The following is a 16900-nucleotide window of genomic DNA, read 5'->3' as shown; positions in this document are numbered from 1 at the left end:
CTGTCCTCCTCTCCTTTACGCTGTTCACCGATACATTTTAAATGAGTAAATCTGCTACCACTGAAGGATGTTTCATTGTGATCAGCAAATTTTCACCACTGTTGTCGATTATTTGTTTTTCATTTTTAATCAGCAATTGGGAATCATCAGTTTTGTTTTTTGCAGATTGGTGATGTACCCTAACAATACGTCGAAAAGGGAAAGCATCAACGAATTATCGTTTTCGTCCTCTTTTTTTATTCTTCGCGTCTCTGTTACTTCTGTTTGTTTAGTTCTCAACACCCACTGAATTTTCTATGTTATTGTGATCTTCCATTACATCTGAGTTTTGATGATGTGATGATAATCCATTCGTTTTAATATTGGTACTTAGAGTTGGTAGACTAAACTAGAAATGGCGGACTAAATTTGTCAGCGCGTCTGTAAGATCAGAATATAAAACCAACATCCTGTATTTAAGTTACAAAATTAATAATCAAACAACATGCCGCTACGTTGAAAATGACTAGAAGAAAAAATTAAAACACCTCGGATCAATTTTGGAGTAAACAAATCATTTTCCCCGTATGGGGATTTCCCCGGATGAACTTGGGAAGTACAAGTTCTTAATACAAGTTTATATTATATTTCGTATTTCTCAAACGAAAAATAAACATTTTTGGAACTTCAAAAAAATTATATTATAAGAAAATTTATGAGCTTACTTTAGTTTTAAAGAAATATACATCCCTTTACTGACACCCCGTAAAATAAAGAAATTGTTGCCAATCACCTTTGCAATCTATTTGGTTTCATTAACTTTATGTTCGAAGATAATTTTTTTTCTAGTAGTTACACGCGTATTTTTTTCGTTTATTTTCCATATCGAAATCAAATGTTTAAAAATACGAATATTTGCACAAAACTAAGATAAAAATAATCAATTAACAAAAATATTAAATTTAATGAAGTAGAGCAACTTTCACTTCGGTATGAAGGAAAATCGAGCGTAGAGCACACGTCAGAACGCTCCGGCCCAAGGAGCGCGACTAAAGAAATTCGCTAGGATTTTTCCTAATTATTTTAAATATTTTTTAATATTTAAAGAATTATCAAAATTAAAAAAAAAAAAAAAATTAAAGGATTAATACTCATTGGTCTTCAACCAACTCGAATAAATTAATGGAAAAAATAACTTTTAGCAGTATTTATCAATAGATTTTGTAAGGCAAAAAATGGGAAATTTAATGAATTTATAACGTTCTAATTAAGAAAATCATAAGTTTTTCGGCAATTGTATTCAGCAGTTTTTAATAACGACTATATAAGGATAATAATGTGCTGATCAGATTGTGTAAATTGTAATCGGTTGCAACGTAGTGAGTGCACAAACTTAGCTCGAAATGTCTTTGGGGGAAAGAGACTTATCTTGAAGGCCTGATTAAGGTAACATAAAGTAACTTTATAAATGTGAAAAAATTCACGCGCATTGCGTATATAACACTAATTGATAAACAAGAAAAAAAAAATCAGTTTATCATTTCATTAGCCGGGAAAAAATTGTCAAATAACTTGTTGAAAACGCAATTTTGCTAGACTGCAGCCTTAATCACTACGTCATAAATATTCCAGTTAGTCCCTACATGTCCCATACATTATTTACACGATCACAAATAATATAATACTATACTCCACATTATGAACGCGTCACAAGTTCGCTACCTGCTCGGACGCAGGTTGCAAAAAGTCGCCGCGTCGCTCCCACGCCGAACGCGGTCACTCACCCCGTCTGCACTAATGCTCAATTGACGAATATTGACGAACATTGACGACGTGATAACGAACGAACAAATCGCTAACAAGTTTTTTATTGGCTAGTGCTTAGGGTGCTGGGATTAGTAGCATTTAGTAGTCACAGATAATAAAGTTGTTTTCTTTTTATTATGAGGAATTATGAGATTGAAATGGAAGTCTAGTGGATTGCGATGTTAGTGATAGATTGTCATGTTACTATTTACTAGAGCTTTCATTGGTTATTCATATTGTAAATTAAAAAGTCCCTGGATGGCAAATAGCTTCATATATTCTATATTTTGTAGAATGCTCAATAGAAGCCGCTTGCGCCGATTTCGTAATAAAATAAAATAGAGCTTATGACGCTCGCTAAGAATAGAGCTTTTTAAGAGATTAATTAAAAAAATCGGTTCATTAGTTTTCGAGTCAAACCATAACAAAGACAAATAACAGAAACATAAGATCTCTCCCATTAATGCTATTAGTTTAGAATCATAGATTTAGTTATATTACATACTAATTATATACTGCCATTTTTCGTAATAAACAAAACAATCGTTTAAGCATGAAAGAGTGAGTATTATTTTTTTACGTGTTTAAAATATCATTATAATAAAACTTAAAATAATATATAAACTTAAAACAACGCGCTAAAAGGCATTTATTATTACACCACTTTGGAAAACACTTTTTTACATCACGTATGTTGTAAATCAAGTAATTCATCCATTGAATATTCAATTCTGTGATTAACAAAGGACATTACCATGCAAATTGAATTGTCAGCTTAGGCCTTTGAAGGACTAAAAGCTGTTACCAAAGAATCATTGATTAGTTTATTATACGTCTATAATGTAGAATAGAATTAAAAGAAACCGTTATAAAGAAAAGGTTAATAAAGTTGAAAACTTCTTTAAAGAATGCTAGTTAAAAGTTATTAAAATAAGAAATAAAATAACAAATTTTACACTTCCATTTTACTTGAAGCTTGATTTATGTAACAACCTATAAGTAAATGTATAACTAATAAAAGGGAGTAAAACAGAATTTTGCTATTGCACGCCTCATAAGCGAAGCGTTGAGGTGGGTACTACTGTCACTTCGCGCAAAACATCTGATTTTTCAAACTTAAAATGTCTTTATGTATCATACATGATACATTGCACTTGTAAGATAACACATATTAAGAAAAAACACTATTTTTAACATTCATGATATTTTTGATGTCATTTTTGTTATTTAAACTAGTTAAAAAACAGTTTAAAAAAGTTCTGTCTTGGACGTCCGTGTGTCTGTATGTGCGGAGGATTTTCTTGTTAACACGATAGCGACCGAAATACTTTACTAATCGAGTCATTTTTTTTCTCTTACGCTTGAGTATGCTCAGGAATAGAACCCTTTCATTTTTCAGGGTCTGATTCGATGTGGTTTAATTGTTATTAAATAAACAAAAATAATAATTAATAAATAATTATTAAAAAAAAATTATGAGGCGTGCACTTTTGGATTTTCCAAATTATTTTTTAATTTACATTAGAATTGATTTTCACGTTAAAATGTCGCGCATGATTGTTCAATGTAACACGATTTAAATTTTCGTTGAAAATTAAACCCTTTCATCCAATGACCCTTGACCATTTAAATATGAATAATTTAAAAATGGGACCGTTAGCTTCAATACTGATGATAATTTTTATATTTATGAATCAAACAAATTATTATTGTGTATTTATGCTTTTAAAATACTTTTCTGTGAGTAGAAACAATATTATTTTAATTTTTAAATCAAATTCACGCGTAAAATTGAACACAGAAAAATGTTATGCAATTCTTGCTATTCGACTTGTTTTCACTAAGTATATTATAATATTTTCTTATCATTCGCAATCTATCAGACTATCTGTATAATTATTAATTAGCGTCAAAGCCTGTTTAAAAACGTCTATTTTAGTCAAATCTTTTAGAAAATTAATGTCATCAGTTCTTCTAATCACCTCTTCGATCAGGTTATAAGAATTGGAAATTAGAAAATTAATATGATTACTATATAATAATACTCTTATCTATACTAAATATAAATAGTGAAAGTCATGCTTTATATACCTACACAATATAAGGATTTGCTTCTAAATTATATTTGTCATGAAAATAAAACCTACAGAAAAATAATCCTGATGAAGTTCACGAGATCTAAATGAATGCTGTAGAGCTTGATAAATTTGAGAAGTGATTTTTAAGAGTAAATTTTTTTCAATCAAAACAAAGTCTCGATAGCTTATAATGTCTAAACATTCATATAATCATATTAAAGTGTCTTATATCTACTAACAGGCCCACAATATGCCTAAAACGCCTCACGACTTCGACTAAAGAAGCTATTAGCTTATGAATAAAATTGAAGGAATGGGAATTAAAATGTATTTTATAAACTCATAAATCACAGTCCATTATAAGGCATTGCATAAAAGGTCGACACGAATCTTGCCACGCGCAAACCTTTGAATAATTATCTCTGGAAATATGCAAATGGATTGTATTAATGGTTAAAATGGTATTTTTATAAGGTCCTTTTATAATCAAACAAAGAATTCGTTAACGAGATTGTAGTGTACCAGTAATTATGTATTTAAATTGGTTTTACATTAACGTGGATTTATTTTTGTCAACAACATCTTTTTAAAAAACGGAATACTTAAATGTAAATCACACTGCGTCCTAATTTGGATTAAAAAAAAGTATGTATATCTAACTTTTATTAAATAACATATAACATCAGGGGCACGTATCATACTATCTTAAACATATCACTATCAAATCGTCTGTCATCCCCAAACCTACACAAAACACATTGAGGAAATTAACCCAATACACACAAACACACACACACGCACACATACACACACATGAGCGCAATTGTTTGCGAGGCCAATTATGGCGACATCAGCCGCGGTCACCCCTTACGAAATAACACAAAAAAGGGCAGACCAAGAAAATTGCAGCTTGAGACAATTATTAGTTTTTATACCACATTGTTATGCATTCTCCAACAGGCAGGTTTTGAATTAGGGTTTGTGTAATGGAATACATATGATCCAGGCTTTAATGTGATTTCTTTGTGTAAAAAGTATGATTACTTACATTGTTTTTAAGCATTAGGTATTAACAGATTCTCGTTTACATGGTTTTCGGTGAGACTAGCAGTTGCACTTGTTACAATAGGTAACTGTCAAGAAAAACAAAAAATTATTTCCATAATTTGTTTCTTTATTTCACTTGTAATAATTATTAAGTGTACCACAACATCAGAATTTGACTAAAGATTCATCTTCTCTTGCGTCAATTCTGCATTAGAGAAGATATTACATTAGACGTCCAGAGTTAAATATTCATGGACTTTGAATTTGTAGCGAACCGAAGCTTTCATCACTTGAAGTTTATTCCACCTCCACATATATAAGTATCTACTACATATATCCCAATAACTATTTGAAACTTATTTTAAAAGTAAAAATATCCAAATTATATTATAGTGCGATAGCATAAAAAGCATAAAAAGTATCGATAGCGATACTTTTTATGCTTTCGATTGGTCAAAGTTCTTTGCTATAAGTACCTAAAGATGTACAGACTTTCTCCGCACAATGTGTAAAAGATCCTTTAAGTCCTCCTTTCTTGCAACTAGCTGATAGAACGTACTTTGCAGGATAAAACCGGAATCACCTCGGTTGGATCGGTGCTTAATCTGACCGAGATTGCTATTTAATTAACCTAAATCTCGACTGAGAAACCGAAAGCTCGAAATGCGCTTAAGGGTGCTTTTCCACAAATAATGTGCGAGGAATGTGTTTGTTAATAGCCAATAGTATCGCCACAGTATCGCTTTAAACGCTAAACGCTTCAAACTTTAAATTAAATGAAGTGATACGAATGGTTATTTACATACACATTCCTCGCTACACATCCACGCACATTATTGGTGGAAAAGCACCCTTATACTGAATGTTTTCTACGAAATGTATCCTGACATTACTGTGATACTGTGATAACACATAACACCTCGCTATCGATTTATTGTCTGCCACACATACGTAAGGTTAAAGAGACATTTTTTTAATGCTACACCATTTTCTTAACTTTTTAAGTGACTCAGGAGCTGTCTCTAAAGGTAATGTATTTTATTTATTTGTTAGTTTTACTTTTTCATAATGGAGCCATAAAGACAATGCTTTGTATACAGGGTGTCCCACTATTGGTATACTAAGCGCGAAGGAACTTGTAGTTTTGCATACACTGATCACGTAAAAAATACTTTAAAAAAAAATTACGTCCAAAATTTTTTGCTAAATTTTTCCTGAAAATCCATGTTTTCTTCTCTAGCTTTGCGTAGCCGGCATATACCGCTTCTCTAATATGAGCATTTTATCTATGAAAACATAATCTTAAACGATAGCTCACGTGCTGGTGGCAAAGTTGGGCGGCTCGCTTGTTATGGGTGTACACATAGAGTTTTAAGAATTCATCTATTTGAAAAAAAAATGCGTCTGGAATTTTTTAATTATTTTTTACGTACTCAGCGTATGCAAAACAGCTATAACCTCCTTTGAGCTTAGTATACCAACAGTGGGACACCCTGTATATCATAGAAGAGAGTAAGACTTCAAAGAGACCAAAAAATTGCCTCTCTTTGTCTAATATAGAACGACTGAACCACAGAATACTTAATACATAGTAGCTAACGCTAACTGACCTAAAATAAATGATTGTCATATAATAACTAAATCTATTTACTTATTTTTGAATTGAAATGCAAACCAAAAAAGAGAATTCAATAACAAATTGAAGTTTCTGAGAAAATGTTATCCCTTTAATTTAAAAGGATTACAAATAATGTAAACACAAATTTAAATTGTGTAATGAGAACCGGAGATACTAATTCTAATTTAGATGTCAAAGCACAGAATACAATATAATAGTAGCTAAACGCTGCAGCACGGACACTCTCCGCCTCCCGCCAAAATTAAACTTACCTCACCCCGCGCGATCGTGATTAAAATGGGCCATATTTTTCTGCAAGGACGATACGCAACGAAGATTGACAACATTAATCAAATTGACTTAAGAGTCCTTATCGATTTTAGAGTGATTTTTACTTGTTTCTGTAATTCTTTAGACGCTCGTTTAACAAAACTAAATTAGTAACAATGTGTGATGATATCTTAAATTAAAGATTCATTCAATATCTAAAATACGTTCGAGACAATTTATTGATATTCATTGTCCAGTTTGTTTAATAACCTGAGGCGTGTTTCAATTTTTTCCATGCGGGACGTTCGTGTCTTTGTATTTTACACGGAATTTAATAGAAGAAGTTTTCTTATAAAATATACTACAGTAAAGACACTGAGACATCCTAAAATATGCTCGAGGCAATTTATGTACTTTTATTGAAAAATTCAAAGAACATCTAAGTTAAAATAGCCTTACTTTGATGAAATTTTATGCGTATATGGCGTCGAATTTCTAGTTCTTACAACAGAGTTAAAAAAAAATAAAAAATACACACTAAATGATAGGTTAATGCTTAAAAATTTGCAATAAAAAAAATACATATTATATGTTTTATGAAAGAAATGGAATAATTTAAAGTTCTCTAGAATTTTCGATTATATACGGGAGCGCAAACGTTGTTACGGCAGATCTATATAACCGAATATTCTAGAGAATTTTAAATCATACCATTACTTTCATAAAACATAGTAGTTAATAATTAAAGAAACAAGTCAAAATCACTCTTAAAATCGATACGGCCCCTTAAAGTAATTTTATTATTTTGGATTTGTGATTATCGTTTTTCGTAGAAAATGGTTAGATATTGTGCTGTTTACGGATGTTGAAAAACGCGAATTTTTTTTACGCTAGTCACAAATGTGCCAACCATAAAGCGTTAACACACACATTTGCAGTCTCTACAGTGTGACTGTCAAAACGATAATTTTGTATGGAGTGTCCGGGGTGTGGTCAAAGTACAAATTTTCTGAGGCTTTTTCGTTATAATATTTCTAAAGTAATTTTAAAAGAGTAAAGAAATTACGAAACGAGTTGTTTTTTAAGATAATTAAAACTTTTTTTTGAAATAAAGGAATATTTTTTTCTAATTGTTGAAGATATAGGATTCACTCTTCTAAGCTGAAATCTGATACTACAATACAATTTGTATAATTGGCTCAAAGATATCTTGGAAATATCAGACAAACTGCCAGCAAATAAGAAAGTAAACTTTAAGAATTAAATTTTCCTTCCTCTTATTGGCTTCCAAATGAAAATGTCAAATGTCAAATAAATGTTTCTTTCTTTTCTAATAAACTGATAATTGTGAGTTAGGAATAACTCCGACCTCTGTATAAAATGTTATATGATAAAAAGAAAAACAGAACACAATAATTAACTCGGTATATTTTTTTCAGAACCTTTTCTTTACACATCAGGTACGTTAATGTACTTCAAAGTTCAAATAACCCAGGTTCGATTGTTACTTAATTATCATATAAAACAGAAAAATAAGTTTCACAGATATTTTTTTTACACACTATCAGAACAAATGAAAATTCGTAGCAAAGGAATAACCTTGGAATAACGTAAAGATAACTTTTACTTTTATTTCATAGAATAAACGAAGTCCAATTACTAGTGTTCTATAACAATAAATCAATATCAATAAACGCAGGATCCATATAAGCATTTGTCACTAAACGTGCAGTGCTGAAATAGCTCTGAATCCCATGAATCAACGAGATTGCCGTGGCAGAGAAGTCACGTATGAGTACTATTAGTGCGTTTAACTGCGAACGTGTTGAATGCAATTATAGGCCATAGTGACATCTGCAGTTATATTGGTGAATTCTATAACCTTTTTCAGTTGTAAAATGAAGTGCTGATTGGTTCGATTTTCCCGTAACATTCTGTGTAACAGAATAACTGATTGTAGATTATCCGAAAAGTTTGATGTTAAATTTTCCGTTTGTGTGCTGTCGGCATACATACGATCTATGTTTTTTTTTGTAATAAATTAACTGCTATCGAACTGTTTTGGTAGTCAAACATCTATTTTCTGAGATTTTTATGTTATTTATTTCTATAATTTTGGTTTAAACAAATTAAAATAAAACAAATCACTCTTAAAATCTGAAGAAGAAGATTAAGCTTTGTAGAAGAAGGTAAAAGTAACGATCGTACCGGTTTTGAACCAAAAATAAAAATTGTCATCTCAAATTTTTAAAACAACAATAGAAATTAATCGTTATTAAATTTTTATAGCTAAGCTTTAAACTCTATTTGTATTAAACAAACGTACGTCCTCAATATCTTTAAAATCTAATACAAAAGTTGAAAATCTCTGCCCACGAGGACGTATCGTTCCATAATGAATTGAGTTAGAACTCAGAACACATCGACTTATACCACCCATATCATGGAATGTCAGTGGTCCAGTTAATTTCCCAATGGAGATAAATCTTATATCTTATATATATATATAAAATTCTCGTGTCACAATGTTAGTCTGCATACTCCTCCGAAACGGGTGGACCGATTCTCATGAAATTTTCTGTGCATATCGGGTAAGTCTGAGAATCGGCCAACATCTATTTTTCATATGTACCACGGGCGAAGCCGGGGCGGACCGCTAGTCTTATATATAAAATTCTCGTGTCACAATGTTAGTCTACATACTCCTCCGAAACGGGTGGACCGATTCTCATGAAATTTTCTGTGCATATCGGGTAAGTCTGAGAATCGGCCAACATCTATTTTTCATATGTACCACGGGCGAAGCCGGGGCGGACCGCTAGTTAACTATAATATTATGTCTCTTGTCTTACATTTGTTTTATGTTTCTACTCTTGCTAACTATTAAAAATAAAGGTGTACCGTTTTAAGATACACCTATATTTTTAAGAATGACGTCTTTTTTATTTATTGTTTGAAGTATACAGTAAGTACATATCAAAAATTAATATCATAACAAACCCAACCACTGTAATATTGATATTTATTGCAATTACATATTATGAATGTTCATTTATTATTCATTTACTTTCTGAAATAATAGTTCCACACGTTTTAACTCAATTCGTACATAACAAATTCTCTGCAAAATATAGTTTGAAAATTAAATTGTAGAGTTAATATAGAAAGTCAGCGCAATATTTGCGACGTGAATTAATTTATGCATTTAAACTCAATTTTAAACCACTTTATTCAACTTTTTTTTATATAAATTTAAATTTCATGGAATATGTGTAGCAAAATATTATATATTTGCAATCGTTTACTCTTCACTTTTAAAGCCTTCGTAGGGAATTGGTTCTGATAATGTTAATTTTTTTATTATAAGCAACAATAATTTCTGTTTCCTGCTTTTAAACGATGCTTATTGAATACTATTGACCTAAGCTATTGTATTGTAATGTAAATTGTGATAGTTTATATTAAGTGTACTCTACATTAATCGCCATTGTGTGTTACTAAGTGTAATACTCGAGAAGGGCTCGACCAATTTGGCTAAGTTTTTTAACGTATTTTTAAGATAAAACGACAAAACGTGGCAATAAGACAGAACGACGTCTGCTGCAACTATAGGTCCATAAAGAACATTACAGTACTATTAATATATTCCTATGTTATATTTTAACTCAAAATATAACATTATCGGGAAATCAAAGTATCATATATAAACCACAGATAATTAATATACTATTTTAAATTATGATATAATCTCAATGTGTATTTCACTAGGTATAAGCTTAGTATAAGCTATGACGCCAATACACACAAAACGATAGCGTTCAGTAAGATGATCGCAAACTTTAAGTTTCAAAGCCTGTTAAGTAGCTTAATGACAGATTTAAAACAAGTCATTACTTGGCAGATACTTAGTAATATCCTGACTTGTATAAGCCAAAATTTGATAGAATTTAAGTTAAAATTTTAATAATAACTCAAGAAATTGAATTTCTGCGCTTTGGCTTTTTTTTAATGTTTATTTTTAGGTATTCCTTTCACGTAGCGATTTTTGGTGAAATTTTTGTGTCTGGAGATGATAATTTTTGACTGCGGTGAATTCCCATGGGAATTTCTTTTGAATACGTAGTCGAAGCCGCGAACAGAAAGCTCGTTGTACTAATGGGAAATGTGACAAAAAAAATCATTATCAATTTTTTATTCATTTTTCATTATCAATCCTACCAAATATAGTGACTTAAAAATCAATAGAGGATATTTAAAACGTTCACCCATAAACCATTGAATTGACCAAAACCACCAAAAGAGCGTAAGGGCTTGTTCAAACATGCAAACTAAATAGCCGAAGTGAGCCGGTTCGAATGAGCCGTAATTGTGTCTGATCAGGTGCACGGGCACGCGCATGTTAATATTGACACGTCGCCTTCCGGTCAGCGGCAAATATTTTGATGTACTTTTCGAACTTTTAAAATTCGAACACGGCTGCGGCGTTCTGGAACGCTTTTTATTTTTTTGGGTCTGTTGTTTTAGTTTTTTTATTATCTTGTTTTTTTTTGTGGCCTGATATAGAAACTCTTTACATGTTTTTTACATACATGCTGTGTATTTGTATCTCGTATACAGTTGCTTCGTAAGTAGTCCGTTGAAAGGAAGTCATTCAAAGGAAAGCATTATGAACTGCACGTACATGGCGCAATTAATTAATTAGTATAAGTCTAATTGGCTTTACTTTCGTGTAACGTGTAACATAAGTCCATTTACGTAAAGGATAGAAATGTGGTTGCCATTAAAACTTTTTCAAGTCGTTCTTATTCCCATAGTGGCGTATATGGGCGTACAATCTCGTAAAAGCCATAACAATTGGTTCAAATGCATTAAAGGTTCTCTACTCGAGTGTACGCTGAAGTAGAATTATGGTCAGATGGACGCATGGAGAGCTCGTGGATTTCCGCGACAATAACCCTTATCGATGTAGTTATCGGAACAGGACTCGGTCGAAGTACAGTTGTAGAGAAAAGTGCATTTCTTATTTATATTTAGTTTCATCTTATTAATCTTCTTTGGAAATATAAAATTATATGGTTTTGTGATATTGTTTATTTCGTTCCTCTTTGTGCATCAATGTTCTTTTTATTAATTTCATTTATAATTTAATATTTGTGTTAGTTCTTATATTACCTTGTATATAGATCATTATTCATTCCTCCTACCGCAACATCTACCTTTTTTCATACATTCTGCGATATTATTCCGAAATTCAATTGACTTTAATAACATCATTGAAAACAAGATATAAAATTTGATTAGGTCCATTTGCAGTATAAAAAAATATCTAAATAATGTATTTGGGAGAAAGTATTATAGAGATGTCCATTTACCCTTATATTTCTAAATTCACTCTCCAATAAATGAGACCCAAATTTTGTCATATTCCCGTCTAGACAGTCTTATTATAATCCATTTCAGTTTACCTCGGTATCAGTAAATATTAAAACCTTGAAATAAAATCAATCTGAGGCTTTACATGTATAGTATGGTCATTTCAGAATGTTAATAATGTTGGTTTCGGGTTTGAGGTGGAATGCTGTGAATTTAATAAACTTGAATAATAATTAACAAATATATAAAATCATAACTAATAAAGCAATTTTATACTTACTTTATAATATTTAATTACGGTGTAATTAAATGAAATATTCCTAAATTAATATTCTTTTAATAGTAAATTAAAAGCGCTGTCCTTTACCAACTGGTTCATATAATCATTCATAAACTTTAGATACGTTACATTTAATAACAACCACAGCCTTACTACTGATAAATTGAGGCAAACATTTTCTACAGCGAGCAAATTACTAATGTACTGATAGTAAAATCACAATATAACACGTCAGCTTTGCTACTCCCATTATGTGGTAGGTACGAATGCAGTGAACGAAATCGATTCTCAATTCACAGTGTATTGCTTACGTTAAAAATTCCGACACTCACTAATTACCCCGTAATTCGTTTTGCGATGCAGGATTCAGACAGTGTAAGCGCTATTTACGGCGACATAAATCTGTACGCGACTGTACTTACAATTTTGAGACTTGGTCACATGCAATTCATTGATGTGATAATGCATGTAGGTTTGGATTGTCTCTATGTGTATTCTGCATTCAAATGTTCTGAGAGGTATAAAGTCATTAAAATGTGCTGCAACAGAAATGTGTAATGTCTCATTAAAAATTTTAAAATGAAGTTTATCTGTGGCTATGTACTTACTTATTTATTTGTTTAAATGTCACCTTCTAGCAATTCTAAAAAAAAATATTTCATTTACACTTTAATTTTCAGTTTATTCTGAATATAAGAAGGTCAGTTTGAAGTAAATTGATGAATGAAATGCGACAGATCAAACAGAACTCTACATCATAACAGTTCCTATATGCTACTACTACGCTTGCTTTGATTGCTTGATTCCCACGTGATAAATAGTCTTGTTCAGTCTTTCATTTCCCTTATAACATTAAAAGTACTACACCTTTATTTTTTTTCCCTTGTTCCCTTCGAGCTGTAACCTAGACGAAACAGAATTATTCAGTGCATGTACCTACGCTAGCCGATAAACATAGTATCGTTTTTTATGCCCTATGAGTATGCGATATAAAAAATACCCATAACTATTTCCCAGGCTTCATAAATATATTCATTCTTATCGCAGTTTATATCAGACAAGTAAGTGTAATGAAAAGAACGCCATCGTTCCCGTAATAGGATCTAGGATAAACTAGCTGACTATCTGATTTCCTTAAAAAGGAATAAATCGTTTTTCTGCAGTTAATTTATTGAAATTCTTTGCAAATACCGTTTTTAAGGATTACCTGCATCCGTGTGAAGTTCTTTTAAATGATTTATCATTAGGGCAAAGTTTTGTATAGTCTGTTAAATGTTGGCTATTAAAACTTTATAATTGTTATAACTTATGGTGTAAACTGTAACTGATATTTCCTCGAACTAGAAGTTTCTCCGTTCGCAGTGTGCTTTGTTCGTTAAAAACACTGGCTTAAATAACATAAAATATTTTAATACGAATTTTATGTAATCATTTTGGTATAATATTACCAATCGATAGATATACTTGACTTTAAAGAAAATATTATAAATTTAACTACTACATAAAAATAATTCAGACATTGACTAGAGAGGTACAAGTTACAACATAATACCAGAAAGACTTTTTATTTGAAAATACATTCCATTTTACGAAACCAAAAAGAAAGTCTATCTAAAGATAAGACCAATTTTCTCAAGAACTGGTATTTTTATTCATCGCAGTTCAAGCAAAACTCTCAGTGAACAGAGAGACAGACAAAAAATACTAAAGGGCATGAATATTGAATATGTTTTATACCTTAACGAATAACTTTTATTATAATTATGCATATTCAATATGCAAGAACATCCTGATGAAGTTTTGTAGTAGTCTAAATTATATTGCGATATCTGATCATTTTACGGATTTAAAAACGAAAAAACAAATGTATTTCAGATTTGAGCAGTTCTTATAAAATAAAAGTAAAACTAAATATATAAATAAATTATATACTAAAACCTTCCTCTTGAATCACTCTCTCTATTTAAAAAAACCGCATCCAAATCCGTTGCGTAGTTTTAAAGATTTAAGCATACATAGGGACATAGGGACAGAGAAAGCGACTTTGTTTTATACTATGTAGTGATGATGACTAGGCTAGGCTTTTGGTATAATTTACCTCAAGCAAAGGTTTACGGAATCTAGCTAGAGTTATTAACATTATATTATAAATGCATCAGTTTGTTCATCGTCAAAGGGAAACAATGAATTTCTAAGCAGGATTACAGCTTATGCTAATATCAAGAACGGCTTCACACTGCAATATGCGGAAAAGTGCATTATTGTGGAAAAATATTATCAAATTGCTTTTGTTCTTTAATTTCATGCTCATACTCATGGTTGAGTAATTTTTGTGTTAAGGGGATATTTGGTCACTGCAATTTGTCTGACTGATTAAATATAACATTGTAATAGTTATCTTAATAACATATCAAAAAATCAGACATTTAAAAATAAATTAATTTCTTTTATTGAGCTTTAAATCGTGTGATAAAAGTTTTGGCTCAGGTGGCGCAGGTGTCACTGGTAGAGCTCCACAAACATTCAGATATTAAAAAGTACACTAGAGACTACTGTGAACCGAAACTTATATGCTTTAGAAAATAAGTTGTGTCTTACGGTTCTGGGATCTTACTCTATTAGTCTATGTTCAATCTCATTACAGGGAAAAACTATTTTTCTATACAGTTTTATAAGTTTTATACTGAACAAAAGCTTACGAACTCAGTTTCTTCAAGACAATGCAGTTTTAATGCTCTCGGAAAAGTTCATGTAATGGAAAGTAATTGAAGTTTAATGTTCAATATTATGGTCCTCGTCCTTGTGGTAGTATAAGTAATAATATAGTAATAATATAGTAATAATATATAAATAAGTAATAATATAGTATAAGTAATAAGTAGTATTGTTAGAAATATAATATTTTGAATTAATAGCATTATTTATACTATTACTTCTTATGTCCTCTTGTAGGGTTATGGGGCACATACCATACACATATGCACATACATTTAATACATCAGCTGTTTCACTGATCGATTTTATTTTCAGTCAGCCTTTTGGGTCCTACCAGATCGAGACAATTTTTTAAAATCTCCACCGGGATTCGAACTTCTTGGTTTTACTCTCACTGGTTAACCACTGTACCAAAGAGGTGGTCATAATTTAGTGTTTGTAAAAAATGTAAATTTTGTTTGTTGTAATGGTAGAATGCTTTGAATGTGAGAGTTAAGTACGATACTAACTTCGAACATAATAACTTGTTTGTGTAAATAATATGCCTTATTTTTAGTGTGGTTCTGAGGATTAAATTTGGGACTGATTACAGGACTCGGACAGGACTCAGTTGTAGTTGTTGTTGCTAACAACTACAACAAATTCTTATCAAGTATGTTTATTTAAACTCAAAACTTTCAAAGTCAAAGCAAAACATTTCTGCAACGGTGATAATAATTAATGCTAACATTATTTTAAGACGAATTTATATCATTCGTATTTTATCAAACTAATTAGTTGATCGTTATCATAATTGTGAATACCTGTTTAGTCTAGTTTTTCGTACATGAGTTTTATCATTATATCAAAAAGCTCTACGAAGCGTGATTTTATCTTTAATTTTATATAATAGTAATTCATGAACATTAATAATTATTGGCGTCTCAAAATCGACTTAGTAATTAAACTACATATTTGTTAACAAGATACCTACCAACTTTGTTTTAGATAAAGGAAAAATTTTCTCATAAGTATCAGAATCATGATTAATCATATATCTATTGGCTCGTAAAGAAAATCCATCAGTGCAACAGATCGAATACTTCCCTCAGTAATATCACATATCTTCAAGGATATACAAAAAACGATAATCACCAAAATTAATCAGAACGTCAGATATTAATCATACAGCCATTATACTTCGCAAACAAGGCGAGGGTATTAATATACCGGTGTTATTTAATGCTATTATTAACCTTTGCTCAATGAGAAGTTGCCACATCCGCAGTCCCTGTATTCGCGATAATGTTCGCAATTTATCATGATTAATCGATTAATTTTCATACACAGGAGATTATATGAACATGACAGTTATGTTTAGTGTGTCCTAATTGATTGCAGCTCGGACGTTGGAACATCACTGCCCTTTGCAGCTTGATACTGTGTACTGTTAACTGTTCTTACAATATTTATTTTGCTCACTAGTTTTCCAATCACAAACTACTTTAGGACTGATTGTAAAAGAAAGAAAAATTAATTTGAGTTGAAATTAAATTGTAATCAGTGATCCTTTACTTTTTTCATTAAATAGAGTCATGAAAGTTTTTGAAAGTGCTTTTAATACAAATTTAGCTGAAGACTCGAAGTTTTACCACCAAACTAATAACAAAGTTTCACTGAATTTCATACTTAAGACGAATTTTACTACCTAATTGAACATTTTATAACTATCCCGTGAAGCGTGATGTAAATAGG

This window comes from Colias eurytheme, chromosome 6 (assembly GCF_061535395.1).
Source record: "Colias eurytheme isolate Ceu_HAF_F1 chromosome 6, ilColEury1 Martin Lab GWU primary, whole genome shotgun sequence".
Taxonomy (NCBI): domain Eukaryota; kingdom Metazoa; phylum Arthropoda; class Insecta; order Lepidoptera; family Pieridae; genus Colias; species Colias eurytheme.
The sequence above is the reverse complement of the archived record's forward strand: the minus strand, read 5'-3'. Positions refer to the sequence as shown.